This window comes from Nanorana parkeri, unplaced genomic scaffold, assembly GCF_000935625.1.
Source record: "Nanorana parkeri isolate BGI_ZX_2015 unplaced genomic scaffold, ASM93562v1 scaffold1001, whole genome shotgun sequence".
NCBI lineage: Eukaryota > Metazoa > Chordata > Amphibia > Anura > Dicroglossidae > Nanorana > Nanorana parkeri.
Window position 1 is genome coordinate 395,228 of NW_017307269.1, and position 22,937 is coordinate 418,164.

Here is a 22,937-nt window from a genome sequence, read left to right on the forward strand (position 1 = left end):
GTTGTTTTCATTTATCTGGGACCTGCATGAAGCCTCTGGCAGGTGCTGGACAAATGTAAACAGCTTTTATATTAATTTTTATAAATTATTGATTTCCCAGAGACGTCGTCATGATTGACCCTGTATTACATCGTTGGATCCATTTTTTTGGTTCTTTTTTTAATAAAGGACTAAAAATCCTTTGTTGTGTTTTTATTTTAAGTAAAGGATTTTTGATTAAAGTCTGGTCTTTTTATTTAACTTTTATTTAACCCTTCAATGAATGGGTAGGGGTACAAGTATCCCCTACTCATTCACAAGGGGGAGAGGCACATCTGGGTGCCCCTTAAGGGGTACCCCAATGCAAATAAGCTTCGCTGTCCACAGAACCCCACAACCAATGCCCCAGGGCTTGTGGGGAAGAGGCCCTTGTCCCCACAAGGTGCTTTTCCAGGGGGGAAAAGAACCCCCCCAGTGCTGAGGGCATGTGGCCTGGTATGGCAGGGAGGGGGTGCTCGCTCATCCCCCCCCTTTCCTGCCCTGCCAGGCCTTTGCTCGGATCAAAGGTCTGGTTAGGAATTTTAGGGGGGACCCCACTTCCCCCCCACCCCCATTTTTGGGGGTGGGGTCCCTCCTAACATTCCTACCAGACCTAAAGGTTCTGGTATGGTTTGGGATGGGAACCCCACACTGTTTTTTTTTTCTTTTCTTTACATTTTTTTAAATAATTTTCTTAACTTTTTTTACCCTTTTTCAAATAATTTTTTTGGGTGTTTTTTTTGTTTATATTTTTCTATTCTGCTCGCTACCTCGGCGGCATTCGGCTAATTACTCACTGCTGTTTGGCCCCTATGAGAATAGGCAGCCGATGTACGGCTGATTTTAGCCAATGTACAGCTGAAATTAAGTGAATAGGTTTGGCTCAGTTCACTTCGGCTCCGTTATTCACTCTGCTGCCTTCAGCAGCTGAGTGGATAACCCTCAAAGTCTCTTACGAATGTTCGTTAGAAATGAACCTTTCAGGCTTTCTCTTGAAGGCAGACTGTTAGCTGAGGGGATCTGCTGCTGGAACAGACTTCACACTGACACTGCTGCTGGTGCCTTTGGTCAGGAGGTTCTGGTGGCTGAAGCTAGGGCCACCCCACTGAATGGGTAATTTCTCTAAGTGGACTGCAGCTAAGTCCTCTCCAGTGACTGGGGCTCAAATACATACTGTGTGCTCTTGTGCACACCACTGGAGGACCCAGCACCTGGTGACATCCCACCTGCCCAGTCACTGCTCTCCCATCAGGCACAGCTCACTTGCCCAGTCACTGATGACTCATCAGGCAGGGTCTCTCTGGAGCACCAGAAGGCAGTAAGAGCTGGGATTTATATCCCCCGGGGGTGTCCAGGGGATGATGGGAGTCCAGAAAACTGTGGGAACCCAGAGGATTGCTTGAAATTGAGTTAAAGCGACCCGCAACTGTCACTGAATAAAGGGGCATCCGCCACAACAATACTCAATCATCAGGGCTACAAGAAACAAAAAAAAAGTAAGAACATTTATGAGACACCTTTATACATGAGAAACAGTCATAATCACTCAAAAGATGAACATAAATGATAGGGGTGAAATTACCACTTAAAAACATGAGGACTAAGCTTATCTCAAAATATATTTCAAACGATAAAACCTACTTATGAGATAAAAAGTGTTACACCCCCAATAAAATACAATATAAAAAAACCTCCTTGATACATGAAAGTATAGTTTTGAAAATTATAATAGCCGCATACAGTATAGTACAAATAGTACACAGAGTACATATCTAGTACAGATCACTATACTGTCAGGAAAAATAAATGTATTAGTGACTTTTAAAAGTACCTGGAATGATATGGTCCAAAGGGCATGGAAAACCAATGTAGGCCCGGAATCATGCAAGTAAAAAAAGAAGTACATGTGTAAGTGCATAACTTTAAAACCCACATCTCAACCAAAATGGACAAAAACTATACTCAATATCCAAATATGAAATACAACATCAATTTAAAGTGTTGGTGACATTCTTTTACAAGCACAGCAAAAGCCATGGCCAACCCTCACAAGTGTTTCTTCTAATATATAGCCAGATGTCAGTTATGTTGTTGGAATAATAATATATTTCCAAAAAGATTTTTGTACTCAATGTAAAATCTATTTCTCTGTGTTCATTGAAAGATACTGGGGAGATCTTGAATCTCTCACCATTGGGTTATAAGGCCACCATGAGGAGTAGGACACTAGGCAAAAAACAAAAGCACAGCCTAGGGGTGGCCCCTGATGGTGGCCAAACCACCTATCTGCTAAAGGCAGCTCAGTCGCTCACAAGCAGTACATGGACAACAGCAGGTCACCACCAAAATAACTAGAGGGGAGGCTGCCATGTCCTTCAATGAACACAGAGAAAAGTATTATACGGTGAGTATAAAGGATCCATTTCCTTTTCCATTTATTGAAGGACACAGCGGAGATCTAGAATCTCTCACCACTGGGACGTCTCGAAGCAGTTCCTGCCAAGGGGTGAGCACACAAAAGAACTCTCTCAAGAACAGTACAAGCATCCAGTAGGACGCATGAGCCGCTAACAGGAAAGATGCAAGAAGAGTCTTCTGATTGACAAAAGGCAATAGCCTGATTAAAGCGATAATGGCCCAAGCAGCCCATACTACTAAGAGAGTTTGCACTGGACAAGTCTGCCAGCTCAGAAACACGTCTTGCAGGTTTCAGAAACACGTCTTGCAGGAACAGGTTCCAATGTTCCTGAGGCACCAACCATACAACTATATGGGGTCGCTGTAAACACAAATGTCCCAGAATAAGACGACAAACGCTGAAATATTCCTGACGGTACCAAGGACCAATGGTGACACAGAACAAGCTGCAACAGAAATATTGAGAGAGAGAGAGATGGGATTCTTTGATGACGAAGACTCCTATACTGACAGTAAATCCAGCACCACACCCCAGCCTGGCAAGCTGTTATCCATTGTAAATTTCCAGGGCTAGATCCCTAAACCACCAGACCAGAGAAAACCTGGTCTGGAAAAACCTGAGACTAAGAGACAGTTGGTGAAAGAAACTGCACCAGGTTGTTCTACCCAGTGGTTGGTCTCCCCTCTGCTTACTGAAACCTTAAGTATTGAAGCCTCCTCTTGTATCCACTCAGCTCTGGCTTCCATCTGCGCCATCCTGTTCCACATTTCCAGTTCATAGCTGTATCCTTTCTCCTGTGGTTGTCAAACTACATGGCTCACACCCCTCCAATCATTCAAGATGCCTTTGTAAGTGCAGCTAGGGTCCCCATCATTGTGACCAAATCACATCCTGGAGTCGGGATCCTGACAATATGTAGGGCACATGTCCTGGGTGCCCAGCATTAGCGATGCCGCTGCAATATATCACATTGTATTTTGGTTTGGATACACTTTTTGTGCCTCTTCTCTAAAGTAAATGTTTCATTTCCTTACCTCTTCCAGCAGGGGTGCAGTAATGAAGCAGAGAGCCTGGCAGGTGGTCATATGACCACATGCCCGGCTTCCTGATTGGATGGGAGACCACCGCCATGCTCCCTTGCACATTCTCGGGCACCGAGAACTGCTGATGTTGTGTGTGTAATGTAAGTGGCAAGTGCTGCTGTGCCGGTCACAGAGAGATCTTAGTGACTAAAAACACGGTACCCTCTGTTACGATTTCGGGGTGATTAGAATGTGCCCAGGCGCACCTGGCACAACCCCTGCGCATGCCTATGTTACCACCTATTGAAAAAAAAACTAATATGCTGCTCTGGAGTGGGATAAATTCCTTTCCAACAAGGTTAATAGTAAAGAAAAGCTAGGCAAAGGCCAAATAATTAACTTTATTATCCTTAGTTTATTGCTGTAGCTACAAAGTCATATACCCGGCCTTGCAGTAAATAGCATTTTGTTTACAAGGACCATTTAGCATCTTTTTGATTTTGTACCTGTAAAGAAATGCTAACATAATGTAGATAGAACTCTGTACGGCATGTTATCTTAGCCAGCCCTAAGATGATTCTGCTAATCGGAGAGAAGATTCATGTGCCTGCTAAGATTAAAGAAAAACTTCAGGCAGAAATGTTATCAACCCTTGCAGTGGGGCTACTCCAGCACTGCAAGGGTTAACTGCTCTTTTTTTGCCTAGGGTAAAAAAAAAGTTACACTTAACTGATCCTTGGAGCTGGCAGCGTTCTCTCCAGCTTCTTACCTCCTATGCTGCAATGATGGTATGTCGCTCGGTGTCCTCACGTCCTATTTGCTGCAATGAACATGATGACTCGAGGATTCCTAGACTGCTGCCTTAGAGGAGAGATGCTCCAGAAACTGGCCTAAGAGCCTAGACGAAAAGAGCTGTTAACCCTTGCAGTGGGGCGTAGCCCCACTGCAAGGGTTGATAAAAATGATGTCTGGAGTTCTTCTTTAAGCTGGTCATACACTCGTAGATTTTTGTACGAATGTTCTTGTCAGGACATTTAATAATGCCATTAGAGATTTGTAGAATGTCATTAGAAATTTTCGTTTGATTATAACATTTGATTTTGGAACGAATGGAGTTTCTAAAACAAAAACCACATTCACTGTTAAAATTTCATTCAAGAAAAATTGTCCATCATGCTCCTTTGATTTTAACTAAAATTGCCCTTTAACTATTAGAAAATTGAACCAATGTTCCCAAAAACACATTTATTTAAACCTAATACTATAGCAAAAGTTTAAAGTTTCAGAAGCCATACCTACCTTCTGGATTGGTTGTGTGTGATGAGGTTATTCCCTACACCAGTAGTGCTCAACTCAATCTGCCAGAAATGTTTACAGGACCCAATGTCTGATATTATGTTGTATTTACTGTCATAGAAATGGACAATTAAAGTATATTTCAGGGGAAAAACCTTTAGGTTAAACGTTCTGTCAAGATTTTTCTGTGTTGACATTTGTGAGATTCACCACTCTATTTGTACTAGTGACCATTGTCCGCAAAACAAAAAGTGAGGCAAATCTAATGGGGACATTTGTGCCCGGGGCACTGCCCAAGCAGGGAATTCCTCTCACTTTAGGAGATTTTCACTACCTATTTTTGCATCTCTGGGACAGGAAGTAAAGGCGAATTTCCCAACAATACTCAACTAGAAAAAAACCTTCCCAACGCTATCCAAACTAATAAAACATTTTGGCTCTACATACATTTAAAGTATGTTATTTTTTAATATTTTTAAAAAAAGTGTAATTTATCTATTTTTCTTATCTTCATAGTCTGATAGGATTAAATTACAAGTGAGATTTTAAATGCTTGTGGGTATGAGGATTTACTACTTGTTAGGATTTGCATCCAATGAAATTAGTGTGTTGCGCACAAGGTAACTGTTAACAAAGGAACTCTTTGCTGTGCAATTAATCAAATGCAGAAGCTTTGTAGAAGACACTGTAAGGTGCTCATTCTACCTTGCCTACCTGGTACTTCTAGTTATGGCACACCTATGTATTCTCCCCATGCTTGCCACAATACAATGCTCTGTTCCTAAGTGGCCAGTCAACAGGCCAGAGTACCAATGCTTGGCTGTATGTCTAACACTATGCATCCAACAAGTGACCAGTTAGGAGCCCAGCACAAAGCTTCTGCATTATTTCATAGCTTTGTGCACAGTACAGAGTTGTTTTCTCACCGGTGATTGGAATCTCACATGTAGCTGAGCCTTTATTGATATCAGTGTAATGAGATACATAGAACTGAATTACTATGCATCCTCGAATTGTCAACAACAGCAGGCTGATGGCACAGAGCTATCTGTGCTGAACAGTAACAGTACAGAATAAACAGATTGCTATGAAGACCGATCTTTCCTATTCTACAGCACAGAACATCATTTAGATACTAACACCCAAGAAAGGGAGGGTTGCCATGGAAATCTTCTTCCTTTCATTTCCTTCTTCGAATGAGTTCCACCCATAAACTTAATTACTTCATTTATTTCTTGCTTTTGTGTATTAAGTCCTTGGCACTGGCAAAAGTTAATACGCTGCTCAATGAGTTTCTTGGCTATCAAGTTTTTTGTTTTTTTGTATGTGGCAGTCATACAACTGTAATGTATAAATGAATAGTATCCAGTTCTGACCATACAACATAAGTGATAATGTGGTCTATTGTAATGTGAAACACATAAAGAGTCATTAAAGTTGCTTATGTATTAATGTCATTCACAGGTATCAACAAAACTGAATCATGTACGTGCACCACGTTACAGAATGTTTTACAGCATGCAGCATCAGAAAGAGTGTTATTTTCATTGAAGATCATCTTTATAACCAAGAGGTTATAAACACTCTGTATTTCTTACTCTAATAGAGTTGTGCTTATACAGTAATAAATGTGCTCCTCTTTTTGGTTTTGTTTTCACTTGCTATGTACTGTGGTCTGGGAGCATGAAACATCATTTTCACACATGGATTGGTTACTGCATAGTCCAGACCATAACCCCATTGAGAATCTTTGGGATGTGCTGGAGAAGATTTTATGCAGTGGTCTAACTCTCCCATCATAACTACAAGATCTTGGTGAAAATTTAATGCAACTCTGGACAGAAATAAATGTTCTGACATTGCATAAGATTATCAAAATAATGCCTTGGCGAATGCGTGCAGGTAATGGTGGTCCAACAAAATTTAACTGTGTGACTTTTTTTTGGCCAGGCAGTGTATTTTTGTCCCAACTGATCAGTAAAATTCTCCACTAATGGCAAACTTTAGTGCATCTCTCACTCAATCAATATAACCTATACATAAATGATTGGTGCATATTTAAAGAAAAAAACAACCAATCAACACTCTCGTAGGCAACCTCAGATCAGTTTATAAGATTAAAAGGAAAGGTACACACGGGTAGGGCAGCACACAGAACAATACAAAACCTTCCAGGCTGATTTTTGATTTGACTCAAATTGGACAAATTTTTTAAAGCTGACCACATCTGTTACATTTTAATTTCAAACCTGTTTACAATTACCTTTACAGCTCATTTACAACCGCACAATGTGGTAACACATTTTCCGTGTGTTTGTGTGCAGTGGTGCCATTCATTTTGAATGACACCCCAAGACAGTTCTGCAACACACTTGTACTTCAATACACTGCAGCGCACCACAATGCACAATATGCATTGCATATTATGCAGCAAACACTAAGGGGGTTATTCACGAAGGAGCCGAAGGATCCAGCCGTAGCTTCGGCTGATCCTTCGGCTCTCTTCAGCCACCGGTGCCCTTCGGTTCAGTCTGTACTGAATCGAAGTAACAGCCAAAGCAGGGCGAACGGCCTGCCGAAAGCCGGCCTTTCGCTTCGCAAATGACGCTTTGTTCGGCTCTGCCCGTTTGTCATTAATTGGCCGGGACCTGCTAGAAGACTCTAGCAGGTGCTGGCCAATAGGAAACAGTTGGGTGAAGCTAGCTGTCACTGCTAGTTCCACCCAATTGTTTTTTTAGGGATGTTCAGATACCAAGTAGCGTACTCGGTACAAATACAAGTACACGAACATATACTTTTCCAGCTCCAAGACTAGACTAGAGAAAAACTCAAAAGTTAGGGGGCAGCTGACATTTTTAAGGAGAATACGGAGCTCCTGGGATTTGTACATCTCTGTTTTGATTTTGTTTTTATAAATATATGTAAGGGATGCACCAATTACATGTTTTCAAGTGCAAGTACTCACAGATACAGGTACTGATACATTTTTGTGTATTGTCATGTGACAGTTTTTCTAAAACAATATCGACTAATGATTTCAGGACAGTGGTGGTGCGCCAGAGCAATTTTTTAACCTTTTTTTTAAACTTTTTTCACTATTTTCTATTCTGCTCGGTACCACGGAGGTACAGAGTTGAATAGCCGAGCTGAATGCCGCTTGGCAGCATTCGGCTTTTCACTCACTGCCGTTCGGCCCCTATATGAATAGCGGCAAACAGCAGCGAGTGAGCTGCCGGAGCTTCGGCTCAGCCGATCCAGATGTTGGTTCAGCTGAGTCGAAGTTCTTCTGCACTTCAGCTCAGCCGAACACGCAGAGCATGTATAATGGTATATCTAATTGTCTTTTCATATGCACTTACGTGTGTTGCTGTGTTTAACAATTTAGGGGGTAATTCACAGAGCTGCCAAAGGCAGCCGAGTGAATAACCCAGCTGAAGTGAGTTGAACTTCGTTTGGCTATTCACTCCGGCTCAGTACGGCAGATTTCAGCCGTACATCGGCTGAAATCAGCCTTCAGCTGCACTTCAGTCAGCCGATGTACGGCTGATTTCAGCCGATGTACATCTGAAATTAGCCGTACTGAGCCGGAGTGAATAGTCGAACGAAGTTCGACTCGCTTCACTTCAGCTGGGTTATTCACTCGGCTGTCTTTGGCAGCTCTGTGAATAACCCCCTAAATTGTTAAACACAGCAACACACGAAAGTGCATATGAAAAGACAATTAGATTTACCATTATTCAGCTTGAGTCTTGCAGTATACAGTTGGTAGATCTAAGGGAGATTGTACAATAATATTGTAACATATGTCACCAGGTCTAGGCCTAGTTTACGTAAATGCGAGTCTGTGTACAGGGAGCATTTAGAAAACTGTATTTCTTTTAGCAAACTTTAAGCAGCTTTTTTAAAGCGCCGATAGTAAACCTTTCCATTCCTCAAACTTGTAAACATAGCGGTACTTTTGTCATCTTCTCCATCAGCTGTTTCAAATACACTCCTCCTTTCCCTAAAATATGCAACTTAAAAATTAAACAGCACTACTACTGATATGCCATCACATAGACCATCACTGACCCCTCTAGCTGCATGTACTGTAAAGTAATGAATTGTTAAATATCTTCAAGTCAGGTATCAGTCTATTCTAGCAGCTTACACTCAGCTACAAACATGAGTGATGGTTTGTTTTAAATGCTATTACTACTTGTTCAGAATATGTTAGTACTTTAATATGCATAGTCCGAGGACAGGTTCACTCTTCCTGACCACCGGCATACATATGCAGGGGGAAGTGACACATAACTGTCACAGGATAAACTTATGTGTGTTTGATGTGCAATGACTGACAAGCTTTACTTCACCTTTTCTATACTGTGTATGGGCAAGGCGGAGGTGTCCGGTTGGGTAAAGTTTGGGTCTCAGTTGACCGGCTAGAGCAGAGTTTTCATACAGTGAGCTGTTTATACATTGAATATTTTGCATTCAGTATTTATATGTATCCCAATTATATGTATCCTAATAATTATCCCAGGCACTTTCTTGTGCCTGGAATAAACATTTTATTGAGTTAGTCATAACATCTTGCTGCTCCAAGTTCCGGGCACCAATGTTGGCACTTACAATGAGGAGCTTAGGTTTAAAATGCTAATTTACAGTCCATTGACTGTGCAGCAATTGTGTCCACAGGCAAGGAAGCACAATTTCATAAGTATTAACAATGATCCGCTATTTTAAAACAGCACAAGTTTAATTGCCATCAGAGATGTATGTAGGATTGGCTTTATTGCAGTTACGGCAAACATTACTTAGTAATGGATCTCACATTGAAGACAGCACATGTTAGGCAATTCTGCTTTATAAATGTAATGCATCCTTCAGGCATTTGGTCGTGAAAAACAGAAAATGATTGGAACGTTGACCAGTTGTTGTTTTATCAATATGCCCCATAGTCTTCAATATGCATTTGTGTACTGCTAGTATAGAAAAACATGTTTTAGAACAATGACTGCATTTCTGTAGTTAGGCAAGAAATAATGTCCATGTTTTCGTGTACTACCCATTTTTTCAAAAGTTCCCCCTACACAGATAGTTCTCTTTCATCACATATATTATTCTGCAGTGTAATAACTATTATTGCAGCAATGACTGCAATATAAAATTCAGACAAGCAACCACACTTCTTTACTACTGCTATTTAAGGATGAAATAAAGAACAGTTACATGTTCTTTTGGGTGAAAAAGCCTTACAACCATTTTTTATCTTTATTCCGAAGCTAGGTTGAAATAAACAAGTGGCAACTGCAAACTTCTCATATGTGTCCCTGAACTCCACAACAGGCACCCCAGGTGCCTAATAATATCTGCGCTTCCCAGAATGCCCTAGGAGCAATAAAACTTGGGGTACCTTATTATGGGCATTCCAGTCAGAGTCTGGATGAGCGTGCTGCAGACCCCCCTCTGATGTTTTGCATTTCCCTATTGCCAACTAAGTATGATACATGCACTTCTTTTTAGAATGTGCATAACAGAATATGCTTTATTTGGGGGCTAACAGGACATTCTGGGTATAAAGTAAAGATGCAAGCTTCTCTCCAGGGACCAGTTTCAGGCCTTGTTCACACCAAATGCAGACCAGATCTGCATGAGTTTCGGCACACGCAGTGCAGTGGGTTATGCCGCGTTTTTGATGCGTTACGGTCTTTTTTTAGTTTATAATAGGCTTTCAGTGCGTTCCAGGGCGTTTGCATGCATTTGTGATGCGTTTGCGTGCGTTCCAGAGCAGGTAAAATAGAGCTTGCTGCAGTTTTTTTTTACATGCTCTGGAACTGAACGCTGCGGAGTGAACTAGAGCCCAAAATACCATTGGAATACATTGGACGCAGTTTTGATCCGGTCTGTAACTGCTCTGCTCCTGGATCGCGCTTGGTGTGTACAAGGCTTTAATGTTTGCAGTCCCCTATGCTGATAGGGTCAGTAAATCAAGCTCTACCCATTATACAGTGTTGTCATCTTAATGTGTTTAAGGTATGAGAGGTTGAAAAGGGAGCTTTTTGCCCAGTTCAAGAACACAAGAGGACCTTACCAGTATGGTGAGTCCAGGGTAAAGGCTTGAGGCAGGGAGAAGGTACAGGAAGCTGCAGGGCCTCAGCCTCTGAATTGTATTGGCAACCACCTGAATCAGAAGAGTAGCTGAAAACAATTACATATATTTTGACAGGTAAAAGTGTTCCCTTTTGTTTTAAACAATAAAAACCCATTTTATATCCTGATCATATTCTCTTTGTTAAACCACAATATCCTATTCCTACCAAAAATATGGCCTTTTCTAGTAAGCACATTGTTCTTTACTGACAGTTCAGATAACAATTGTGTACAAGGCCACGTATTTGAGTACCCAGTATTTATTTAGTCTGGAATTTGTTGGCCATTCATGATGTGATACAAAATCAAAATTCTTAAATCATTTATTTTCAAGGGGGGTTCCAGTAAAGAGGGTAAAAGGATGAGGGAGGTCAGATGATGCGCAAGGTATTGTCGACAGTGGCAAAATATCGCAAAAAAAAAAAGTTCCCCAATCCAGACACGAGAAACAATTTTAACCAGCACACATACAATAATATCAACAGGGTATGTGCCACCACCTGCAGTTTGTAAGCTGACTGGTCTGCTAGGCAAACCTCCACACATACAGTACACACAGATCCCTGTTGCTGGCAGTAAAATCTGTCCCTGCCTAAAGGTCCCCACACACCTTACGATAATCGTACGATAATCGCGGGAAATCCCGCGATCGTACGATTATCGTAAGGTGTGTGGAAGCCGTGCGACATCTACTACTGTAAGGTCGTACGACTTTAAACTTACGAACATGTTTGAAAACCCGCCGAGCATCGTACGATGTTCGGCGAGTGTGTAGCATGTTCGTAAGATAAAAGCCGGACGGGCCGGTGTGCGCAAACGCACACTGCCCGTTCGGCATTGCGGTAATCGGAAGCCCGACCCTCAGGGGGCGTGGCTTGCGATCATCGCAAGTACGATCTGCCTATGCAAGATAGGCAGATCGTATGTTTTTTAAGTACCTTACAACCATCGCAAGACAAAAGTCTTGCGATGGTTGTAAGGTGTGTGCCCAGCCTAAGGGTAGATACGATAGCTTCCACACACTGACAGTAATCTGCATGCGATCCAATTGACTGCCTCCTTCTCAGTAAGCCACATGCTGCAATTACAGGGAACACAAGGGCTCAGCCACATAATGCAATCGCGAAAAACAGAAGTAATCTTTACCATGTGGGCAGTATCGTTTAATCATGCTGGTGGGAGCACACCGGATATCCATTGACCATCTTGTTCAGAACAAGCTTGGTACAAACTACCATGATTATTATAAATTAAGTAGCATGAAAGAGGTGGTGATGTGTTACGAGACCAAAATCAGCGGAACAATTCTCTCACATGTGCGTAATTTACCAATAAATGAGGGGTCCACCCAAATTAAACTGCAGTAAAAAAAAGAAACAAATAAAGGAAAGATTGGACCATCTCTATAAAAACCTTTTTAATACATGGTTACTGACTCAGCACGGGACCTAGGCTTCGGCCTGGACCACAAACCTGTGCCTGAAGTCTGGCTCCTGCAGCACTGATGATTTAGCCAGGGCACCCTTAAGGGCTGTGAACAACTCTGCTCTCACTAGCAGTCTCAGGTTAGCTAACCCAGCAATATTACTTCTAGATTTAGTGCAAACACACGTTCACACTCTGCTATCACCAGTGATTACTAGGAACCTACCAAAATCTGGCTGGGTGGACACACATGGACAAATGCAAATTTTGCATACAATCTGGTGTACTCTAAAGGTGCCCATACACTTTACAACCCCCGCAAGACTTTTGTCTTGCGAGGGTTGTAAAGTACTTAAAAAAACATACGATCTGCCCATCTTGGACAGGTAGATCGTACTTGCAATCACCGCAAGCCCGCCCCCCTGAGGGGCGGGCTTGCGATGACTGCAATGAGGGGCAGGCATCCGATGACTGCAAACGGGCATTGTGCGCGTGCACACACCGGCCCCTTCGGCAGTTGTCGAATAAGCAGGCCACTAACTCGCCGAGAATCGTGCGATTCCCGGCGGGTTTTCCAGCCTGCTTGTTCGGCAGAAGACGTGCGACCGTACAGTAGAAACGGTCGCACGCCTTCCATACACTGCACGATCATTGTACGATCGCGGGATTTCCCGCGATTCTCGTACGAGAATCGTGCAGTGTATGGGCACCTTTATGGTGGTGTAGCAGCTAGGTGATTACCCCACACCTCTTATATTCCCCAACCCATACTGTGAGCTGGAATCCTTATGCAGTCACCATTCCCACTGCCCACACACATACAGATCTGTCCCTGTATACGGCAGATACAATAACTGCTACAATACAAAGGAAATCGAGCGCAGCCACATGATGCAATCTCACACAGACTGGCAGTGATTTAAAACCCAGCTTGTAGGCACTGATGATACAACGCAACTAAACACACATAGCTTTCAAAGGCTTGACTGCTCAGTCATGCTCCTCCAGGGCACAGACCAGCTTTTCCAAAGTCTGGCCCCTGGTGGTGGCCTGGATGCCTCTGACCTCAAACAGATCAAACAGTTAGCCTTGTAATTCCTTCTTGATTTTGCCCTAAAAAAAACAAGGGGGGAGGGAGTAAACTTCTATAGGCCAGTGGCTTCAAACAAGCTTCCAGCCTTTAGTTCATGGGTTCATGGATTAAACCATGCACTAATGCACTAAGCACTAATGTCACACTTACTACCAGAAAATATCACGGATGGGGTATAGAGAGTTAAAGGACAAGGGAGGCCAGACAATGCTCAACGCATCGCTGTCCATTGTACATCCTCAGAAATCGACCAGCACACTGGCAAATTATCACGAGAATCCAAAGTTCCCCAATCTTAACACAGGCAGCAACTATAATCAACATGCACACAGTAATATTCACAGTATAGGTGCTACCACCTGCAGTTTGCAAGCTGCATGAAATCAGATTAACAGCCTTGTTCTCTGTCAGGCACCCTCTGCAATTACAGAGAATGAGTGGGCAGGCACAAGATACAATTTCAAACAGATTAGCAGGGCATTTAAAACTGAGCCTACAGGCACTTGGTAATAAAATCTCTTTAGGAGATGTGATTTATTTGCTTAGTACACAGAAGGCCAACTAATTAATGTAATATGCCTAGGTGGGCAATGCATAAAAATGTGAGAAAAACAGTAAAGTTAAGTAAACTTTACCATTTGGGCAGTATCATTTTATCTTGTTGGTGGGAGCACACAAGGCTTCATCTGCCTTTTTCAGATGAAGCTCCGGATGAATTACCCTGTTCATGGCACTTAAGTTCATGGCACTTAACTTATAGAAGTAGCAATGTAGGACAAACTCTTTTTCCCTTGGCAATCATATTTGGGGGGTAGTACCCCATTGGGTGGGACTTAAGTTCCTGCCTCTGAAGTGATTGCAGGTTACGTGGACCAGCTTGTCCTGATGACTGGGTTGGAGTTTGGACTTCCAACAGCAGCGCATAATCCCGATCACAGCAAGTTCAAACACCACATGACTTCCACAGTCCGTATACTCATTTAGCCAGTTAGTAGGTGGTTCTGAAAAGCCAGGGCATGCCATTATGTATCTACATACAGCCCATAGCTCATACTATCAGAAGGAATAACTTTCATCTCACCATGACTAATATTTTGGATCTTAAAAAACAGGAAATATATTCCCTTTGATTTCTGAAAAATAAGTAACGATCGCAGAAAGTGTGGCGCCTCAGTGTGGAACGATCTCTCCCTTTCTGCTGATTCGCAGTAGCCAGGTCTTGAGGACATTACCTGATGGCCTGCCCTCTTCAGCAGTTGTTCACCTTTATAGTCACAAGCCTACAAGGTCTTATGGTGGTACCTGAGGGGAAGTTCCTGTTAGTGAGTCATTAGCATTGAGGTGTTAATTACTTAAATATACAGGTCAATTCAGTGTATGATTTATAAACATATATATGTTGTAAATACCACTACTTCTTGGTTGAATCAGGAACATATTCATGACATTATCATTATAATTTATATATCTAATGTTAGGTTTGTTTTTCAACAATACCAAAGGGGCAAAACTACCACACAAACCCCCTGTGCACTGCTGGCAAACGGAAGCACTCAGTGCCAGTTGGCTCAGTTTGTATGGGCTCTCAGAACAGCATTTTGCTTTTGTGTAGCACCTCATAAAAACAGCAGTGCATGCATTATCATTCAGGCTTTAATGTTGTAGTAAAGGCTGTTTTGAATGGTTGTCCCAACTGGTGCCCCTCCCTCTTTCAGAATGGGAAGCTTTGAATTTTAAACAAGCCTGTAGCAATAAACATTTTGTTAAGCACAATTTCATAGTTTATACTTTTGATTGTTTTTAATTATTAACAGATTTCTGAAGAAACTGTACGAGCCTGCCAGAACTGTAGAAAATCCTATCCCATGCCAAGTGGACCAGCAGAGCATGTGTCATAAAGTTTTATTGTTTTGCCATTTAATTTCTGACTTATTAATCTATTTTGGTATTCCTGACTTTTTAAATAATACTGACAAGATTAGCCTTCCAAAACAAATGATATATGTAGCTGTACAATCATCTTTCCGTTTCCTATGTATTAATTTATTGGCTTCTTAATTTTTTTTAGAGTGTAAGAGTTTAAAAATGAATTTCTGCACAGCTTCTGACAGAACATTAATAATAGATACCAAACTATATCAAATTCATAAAAAAAAGAAATCATGTAAAATTCATTGAGGGACATGAAAGCATAAATACGGAGCAGAAAAACACCTGTGACTTAAAATTCACAAATGTGTCTATAAAAGATTAGAAGAGAAATTGCTTCTAACACTCATGAATAAACAATAGAATAAGGAGACACTGTACAAGAAGCAATACAAGTTCAATAAAAGTGTTGCTGGGAATATTTCAGTTTGGATCGGAAATGCCAAGACGAAAAGAGTAAATACTCAGATATGCAGGAACCCTCTGGATGTATAAATCAAGCATACCTTACCTACCTAAATACTGAACTTGTCTACAAATTCATTTGCACATGCTTTTTGATATCTTCCCTCTGCTGTGGACTGGTTGCTAAAGTTATTTAATCATACACTGGGGATTTTCAACACAAACTAAAATCTGTGACCGGAGCGCCTCCATAGAGTAACATGGAGGTGTCACCACCTCCTGCAGCTTCCTAGCAAACAACTATGGGACACACATCTTACTGTTGTAACAGAATGCTTGATGGACTGAACTCTATCATCGTACTTTAAGGCTGCAATGAATTATTAGATTGCTTTTATACAGTTTGCCATAGGAAAACACTAGCCACTCTGCTTTGACCTAAAATGAATCTGGGTCAACCAGTTCTGTGTGCAAGTATGAATCTCTGCTTGTCCTCGCCTGTCACTTCACCACGTGTTAAAAAACTTAGAGAACAACACATTCTGGTGTGTGGCCTCCATGTTTTTACTGTAGGCAAGTACTGTATAGGAATCAGCATTTTCTGTTCCCTGTAATCAGTGGCATCATTAGGCACAGTGACTAGGGGCATATGTCACATATCTCTTTCCTAGTTCCATGCCCTCCTTCAGCCAGGGAGGATATTTTTTATGAGAATTAACAACATCCCTCTACCTGCCTGCACACCATCTTGGAGCTTCTGCAGCATATCTGTGTACAGTCATTCCTCAGGGCAGCCATGGGGCTTGTTTTGTTTAGCTGATACATATTTGCTTAACTAGTGGTGCATATCAGGGTAACGCTGTGGTTTAGGTGCTGCACCTCTGCAATTTTAGCCCCAGTGACTGATGGATTTAAGCCTATGACACCTGCCATTCTCTGTGGCTATACTGAATGATGGGGTTCTCTGTAGCATTACTACTGTTACTGATAGTGTTCTCTGTGGGTTTACACCTATGACTTATGGCATTCCCTGTGGCTTTACCCCTGTGACTGATGTTTTTCTCTGTGGCTTTACCCTATGACTTATGGCATTCTCTGTGGCTTTACACTATGACTGATGACGTTCTCAGTGGCTCTACCCTACGACCAATGGTGTTCAGGGTGGGAACTAAGTATTCTTAAAAGTTTGCATAGATATTATGTAACCTAGTAGTAAACATACCTTGGTGTTCCTGGTGCCCAGTCACCAGTGTCTGGTGGAACTGTTGTTCCCTGTCTAAAGAAGTGCACAGTTGTGAGATCCTGATAAAGCATGTAATATAATAGTAAGCATACAACAATGTTCATAGTGCCCAATCATTCACTGTCTGCAGAAACATATTATTGGTCCTTAGTGTTAAGTGCAAAATTTATTGCTTAGTCATTGATATTTATTTAAAACCTAAACATTCTATATATTTTCCCTCTAACTAGTTCCGTTATATCATATTGGTTCAGACTGGCTCCATTCCTGTGACCACCATGCCTTATATGTTACCATCTGTCTCTTTTTAGCAAATTATCATCCTATGTGGACAAGTGAGTGAAATGTCAAGTATAATCATTAATTCTCATTTCCAGTGTTCCTATCACTTTTTCCTGTCGTGTAAATGTGTTCATGTCAGACTCATGGGCCGACTGTCGTGCTGTGAAGTAGCTAGAAAGAAGTTCCTGCAATAGTTACTTAATTGGTGTGAAAGAGAGAAGGACTATTTCCACCTGCTACCGTCCGGTTTTCCTAATATCCTATTTGCAGGCTGGTTTATTTTGACTTGTTTCGCTATTCAATTTCTGTAAAGTACATGAGCACAAGGCATTATGTTCACAGAACCTAATTTATCTGCATATTTGCATTTGTTGATATGAATGGCAGCTACAATATTGTTTGCCTGACCCAGGTGAAATTAAGGGATATAAAAAATAACCCAATGGAACTGTGCAGGATTATCATGGCAGTGATAGCTTGTGTACCTGGCACTGCCAAGCGGCACATCTTGAACTAAATATCTGTAAGAAGCAGGAGTAACTGTTTAATTCAGATATGCAAAATATTCATTAGCTGTCTTTGTGTGATGCAAATTCTGCTGACTAGAAATATATTATTAGAAGCTGCATTTACATAGAAGAAAGAGACTGACCTAGCAACCTAGTCATAATGGATATAAAAGAGATATTAAAATTGAAAAAGATTCCTTAAAGCGGACATAAAGCTATAAAAAATAGGGCCCACAGGAGCTTTGAGAATAATGTTACATAGTTACATAGTATTTGAGGTTGAATAAAGACACAAGTCCATCAAGTCCAACCTATTGCGTGTATGCATTTATGTTTGAGCAGATGTGTGCATGTGTATTAGTCCATGTATGATTTTGCTCTTAGGCGTACCTGTACCCCTGTATGTTATGGTCTCCAAGGAACTTGTCTAGGAGTTTCTTGAATTCCACACTCTTAGCTGAAATCACTTCCTGAGGCAGCGAGTTCCAGACGCTAACCGCTCTAACTGTGAAGAACCCCTTGCGCCCTGTGTGTTGAAATTTTTTTTCCACCAATTTTTGGTTGTGCCCTCTGGTCTTTGTTACGGAGCTAACCGTAAACAGTTTGTTAATAATGTTGCTGTCACCCTTGAATAGTTTATACAGGAAAATCATGTCCCCCCTTAATCTCCTTAACTCCAACGAGAACATATTTAATTTTAACAACCTGGTTTCATAGTTCAGGTCCTCGAACCCCTTAATGAGTTTGGTTGCCCTCCTCTGGACTTTTTTCAGCTCGAGGATATTTTTTCTGAGTATTGGCGACCAAAACTGGACCGCATACTCCAGATGTGGCCGAACCAGTGATCTGTAAAGTGGCACAATTATAGACTTGTCCCTGCAAGACATTCCCTTCTTAATGCAAGACAGGCCTCTACTTGCTTTGTTTACAGCAGCCTGGCACTGCGATCTGTTCTTCAATCTGCGATCTATAATGACCCCCAAATCGTTCTCCGTTTCCGACTTCCCTAGTTGCATACCCATAAGTGTATAGTCCATTTGCGTATTTTTTACTCCAAGGTGTATTACCTTACATTTATCGACATTGAACTTCATCTGCCATACAGTTGCCCACTCCCCGATTTTATCCAGGTCTTCCTGTAATGTTATAATGTCTAAATCTGTGTCTACTAACCTCCCAATTTTTGTATCATCAGCAAACACTGAGACATGACTACTCACTCCCTCTCCGATATCATTAATAAACAGGTTAAAAAGCATGGGACCCAGCACAGAACCCTGGGGCACGCCGCTCATGACCTTAGCCCAGTCTAAATGTGTTAGCATGCATAACATATTAGGAAATTATGGCAGACTTACCTGCCCAAGCAATCCCCTCCAGCGCTGCACTCCTCCCTTGTTGAAGATTCCCTCATCTCCCTGGTCTTCTTCCAGGTTTCGAGTTGTTGAACGCTTGATTGGCCAGGCCCCGAAGACGTAACTCCTGTGCATGTGCATGGGAGTCACTTCATCTTGGTATGCCAGATCTGTTTGCAGAGCTGCACATGCGCGGCTTAGAGTACAGAAAAAAAATGCTGACAGATAGAAAGAAGCTTTTATGGCCGAAGATACTTACACAGTCTTCTCTGCTGTAGAAAGCCTGCCAATCTGCTGTTTTTAACCTTTACTTCCACTTTTATGCTGTGAGAAAAAAAGGTTCCTTAAAGTTCCAGGAAAATCTGAAACATACCAGGTAACGTGTATCAATTAAAAAAATTACTACAAATGTTTTAAGTACCTCAATTTGTCTTGCTATTAGTTTTCTGTAATACCCTGAACAGGAGCACTGACATCGGGAGAGTTATGTAGTTAGTCAGGTTGAAAAAAGACACAAGTCCATCGAGTTCAACCTATAGAGATACAGAGAAAAAAAGAAGAAAAGCCTAAACAGAACGCAGTGCCCACAGCTACCCCCTGTTGATCCAGAGGAAGGCAAAAAAAACCCTATAGCATGGTTCAATTTGCTCCAACATGGGAAAAAAAATTCCTTCCTGATCCCATAAGGCAATCGGATATTCCCTGGATCAACAATCTCTGATGCCTATAACAATCTCCATACCTATAAGAACTCAATACAGGTATTCCTCACTTAACGACCGAGTTCCGTTCCTACGACCAGGTCGTTAAACGAATTGGTCATTAAGTGAGGCACTCTATACAGTACTGTACTGCATTAGTGCAGTACTGTATAGCGTTGCAGATGTACTGTACCGAACAGTGTACTGTACATCGGGCAATGAAAATACTTACCGGGACCCGCAGTGAAGATCTGAGGACATCACTTCCGCCGGCGACACGTCGCTCTGACGCTGACGCGCAAGGTCGGAGATCGGCGGTTCGTCGTAAGTGCGAGTGGTCGCAAAGCAGGTAAGTCGGTAACCGAGGAATGTCTGTATCCAGTAATATTCTGTGCATTTAAGAATACATCCAGATGTTTTTTAAAACAATTAACGGAGAGGGAGGGGAAGCATTAAAAGCCAATCGGGGTCTGCTGGAGTGAACACGTAGATCAGAGCAAAAAGCAGAGTGAGCAAAGTGAAGTATTCATATATAGGGATGTGAGGACTTACCTGTTACCTCCCTCAGGGTCTTGCACCGTCGGACGGTGTCCTTGTGCAGCCAGAGACCAGGTGCGCTGCTCCCTGCAGCGCTGAGCCCGACGGCTGCTGTGCGTGGTGTCTGCTGGTTCTGCTGGGTCGCCCCGTTGAAAAGCACCTTGTCCCCGTGCTGATGGGGACAAGGGCCTCTTCCCCACAAGCCCTGGGGCGTTGATTGTGGGGGTGCTGGCAGGGGGGGCTTATTTACATCAGGGTACCCCTTTAATAATAGGGCACCCAGATGGGCCCCCCCTTGTGAATGAGTAAGGGGTACTTGTACCGGTACCCATTCACTAAAGGGTTAAAATAAATAGTAAATAAAAACACCAGACTTTTGAAAAAATACCTTTAATCTTTTTTTTTTTTTTTTTAAAGAAACCCCAATAAATGGATCCAACGACGTAATCCTAGGGTCAATCACAACGTCCAGCGTTGTCCACGACGACGACTCAACGAAATAAAAAACAAAACAAAACAGAAATAATCATTAAAAAAAACACGACACCCGTCGACCAGTCCGATCACAATGAACTCCCGCAGAATGGTATTCTGTTAGATGTTGTCCATCACCTGACAGGACTAAGCTGCACAGTGCCTTGTGGGGCTCTCGCTAAACACACAAACTGCCGATGTTCAAGTCTAACTGTTGGTCGACTCGAACATCGGGACCATCCCTATTATTCTCCACACATCAGACAGAACTACATGCAAATATTCAGGAGAATAAAGTATTTGCCAATGCCTGCATGTCTGGATTCAGTCATTATGAATGTAGTTTATGCAAGTCATGCAATGTCATGATGGTGAATCTTGCATTTGACGCTTTATAAAGAGATTTCGTTGGTATCCCATGAATTTTTATTTTAAATCCAATTTTTCCAGTACAAACAAATAATTATGTACTTTGTATATATTCATTTTATATAAAGTTATGTAATCCATTTGTATGTTTTTTAAATAACTCTAAGGCATACTCATACAAAGCAGGCAAACCCAGACTTGCTCTCATTCCCTGACCATCCTTTGGCATTCACTCCCACTATTGGCAAGATTTATTAATGTTGGTGGTTTCAAGTGCAGAAAGAGAAATAACCTGAATAGATTTTAGTCTAAATTCCTCATTTGCAATGTATCATGTGCAGGGATATAGATGAGGGAGCATAGTCAGACCTGGCAGGGCTCCATAGAAAACCACTGGCGAATTATTGACAAAAACAATGGTTCTCTATTTGAAAATATCAGATGTTTATTATCTCAGCAAATGCAACTTTGTCCAGAATATAAATACAGTGAATGCTACTTGGATTTCCTATTGAAGAATGAGAAATTTATGTTTTGGACAAGCTGCAGTGAGCGGGGCTTGATTGGACAAATGCAGATGGCAGAAATTATTTATATGTGCTCATTTATAAACCTTTTGATGGTGGAAGAGAAGTGATTTATCAGCAAATGACTCGACCTCTGCTTTGTAAACATGCAGCTTTGTCCTTTGTCTCGGATTTTCCACCTAGTGGACCACAAGAAAGTAACACATTTTCTACATACTGTCATACTATTACTATACCATATTTACATTGTAAATAGGTGTCTTAATATGGCCCTTAAGTAACTTCACCAGCCTGCAGGTTTACATTCATGACATGTCACAATATATAGCAATATATTTTCAAAAAAGCTCAACATTTTATCATTAAAAGCAGTTCCTGAACTCCTGTAAAGTGCCTCCGCTAAGATACTGCTATCTGTCTGCTGCAGGAAGCATTTTTGTCTCCTCATCCCCTCTGATCAGACTGCTTCATTGAAACTTTGCAGGCAAAGACTGCAGCAGGCGTTAATCTGTGTCACATATTTGTGAACACTGCCAAGAACTGCATAGGTACCAGAATTTACATGATTGTATCATCTGTTAGACAGCATCTCATTGCAGGAAGTGGATGCTGACTCTGGATAATGTCTGAACAAAGAGGGTGTTGTCTATGATCTGGAGAGAAAAGCAGATAAAGGCATTGTCAAGGAGAGTTTTATGCTATTGGCCGAAGCAGACCTCTCACTCCCGCAAATGACAGCTGGGCGGAGCTGTCATTTGTTTTCATTTGGCCGGGACCTGCGGGCAGACTGTCATGTGGCGGCCAAATGTAAACAGTTGGGCGGAGCTAGCAGTGATGTCACCACTAGCTCCCCCCAATTGTTTATATCTGCCAGCATCTGTCAGAGTGTCATTCTGCGGCAGTGTTCTTGTTTTTTAAATGTATTTTTTTTATTTCGCCGAGTCGTCGTGGACAACACTGGACGTCATGATTGACCTTGGGATTACGTCAGTGGATCCATTTTTGGGATTTGTTTTTTAATAAAGGACTTAAAAATCCTTTGTTGTGTTTTGTTTCAATTAAAAGATTTTTCAAAAGTCTGGCCTCTTTTTTAAAATTGTTATTTAATTCTTTAGTGAAAGGGTAGGGGCATAAGTATCCCTTACTCATTTACAAGGGGGGGGGGCTGCATCTGGGTGCTCCTTTATTAAAGGGGTGC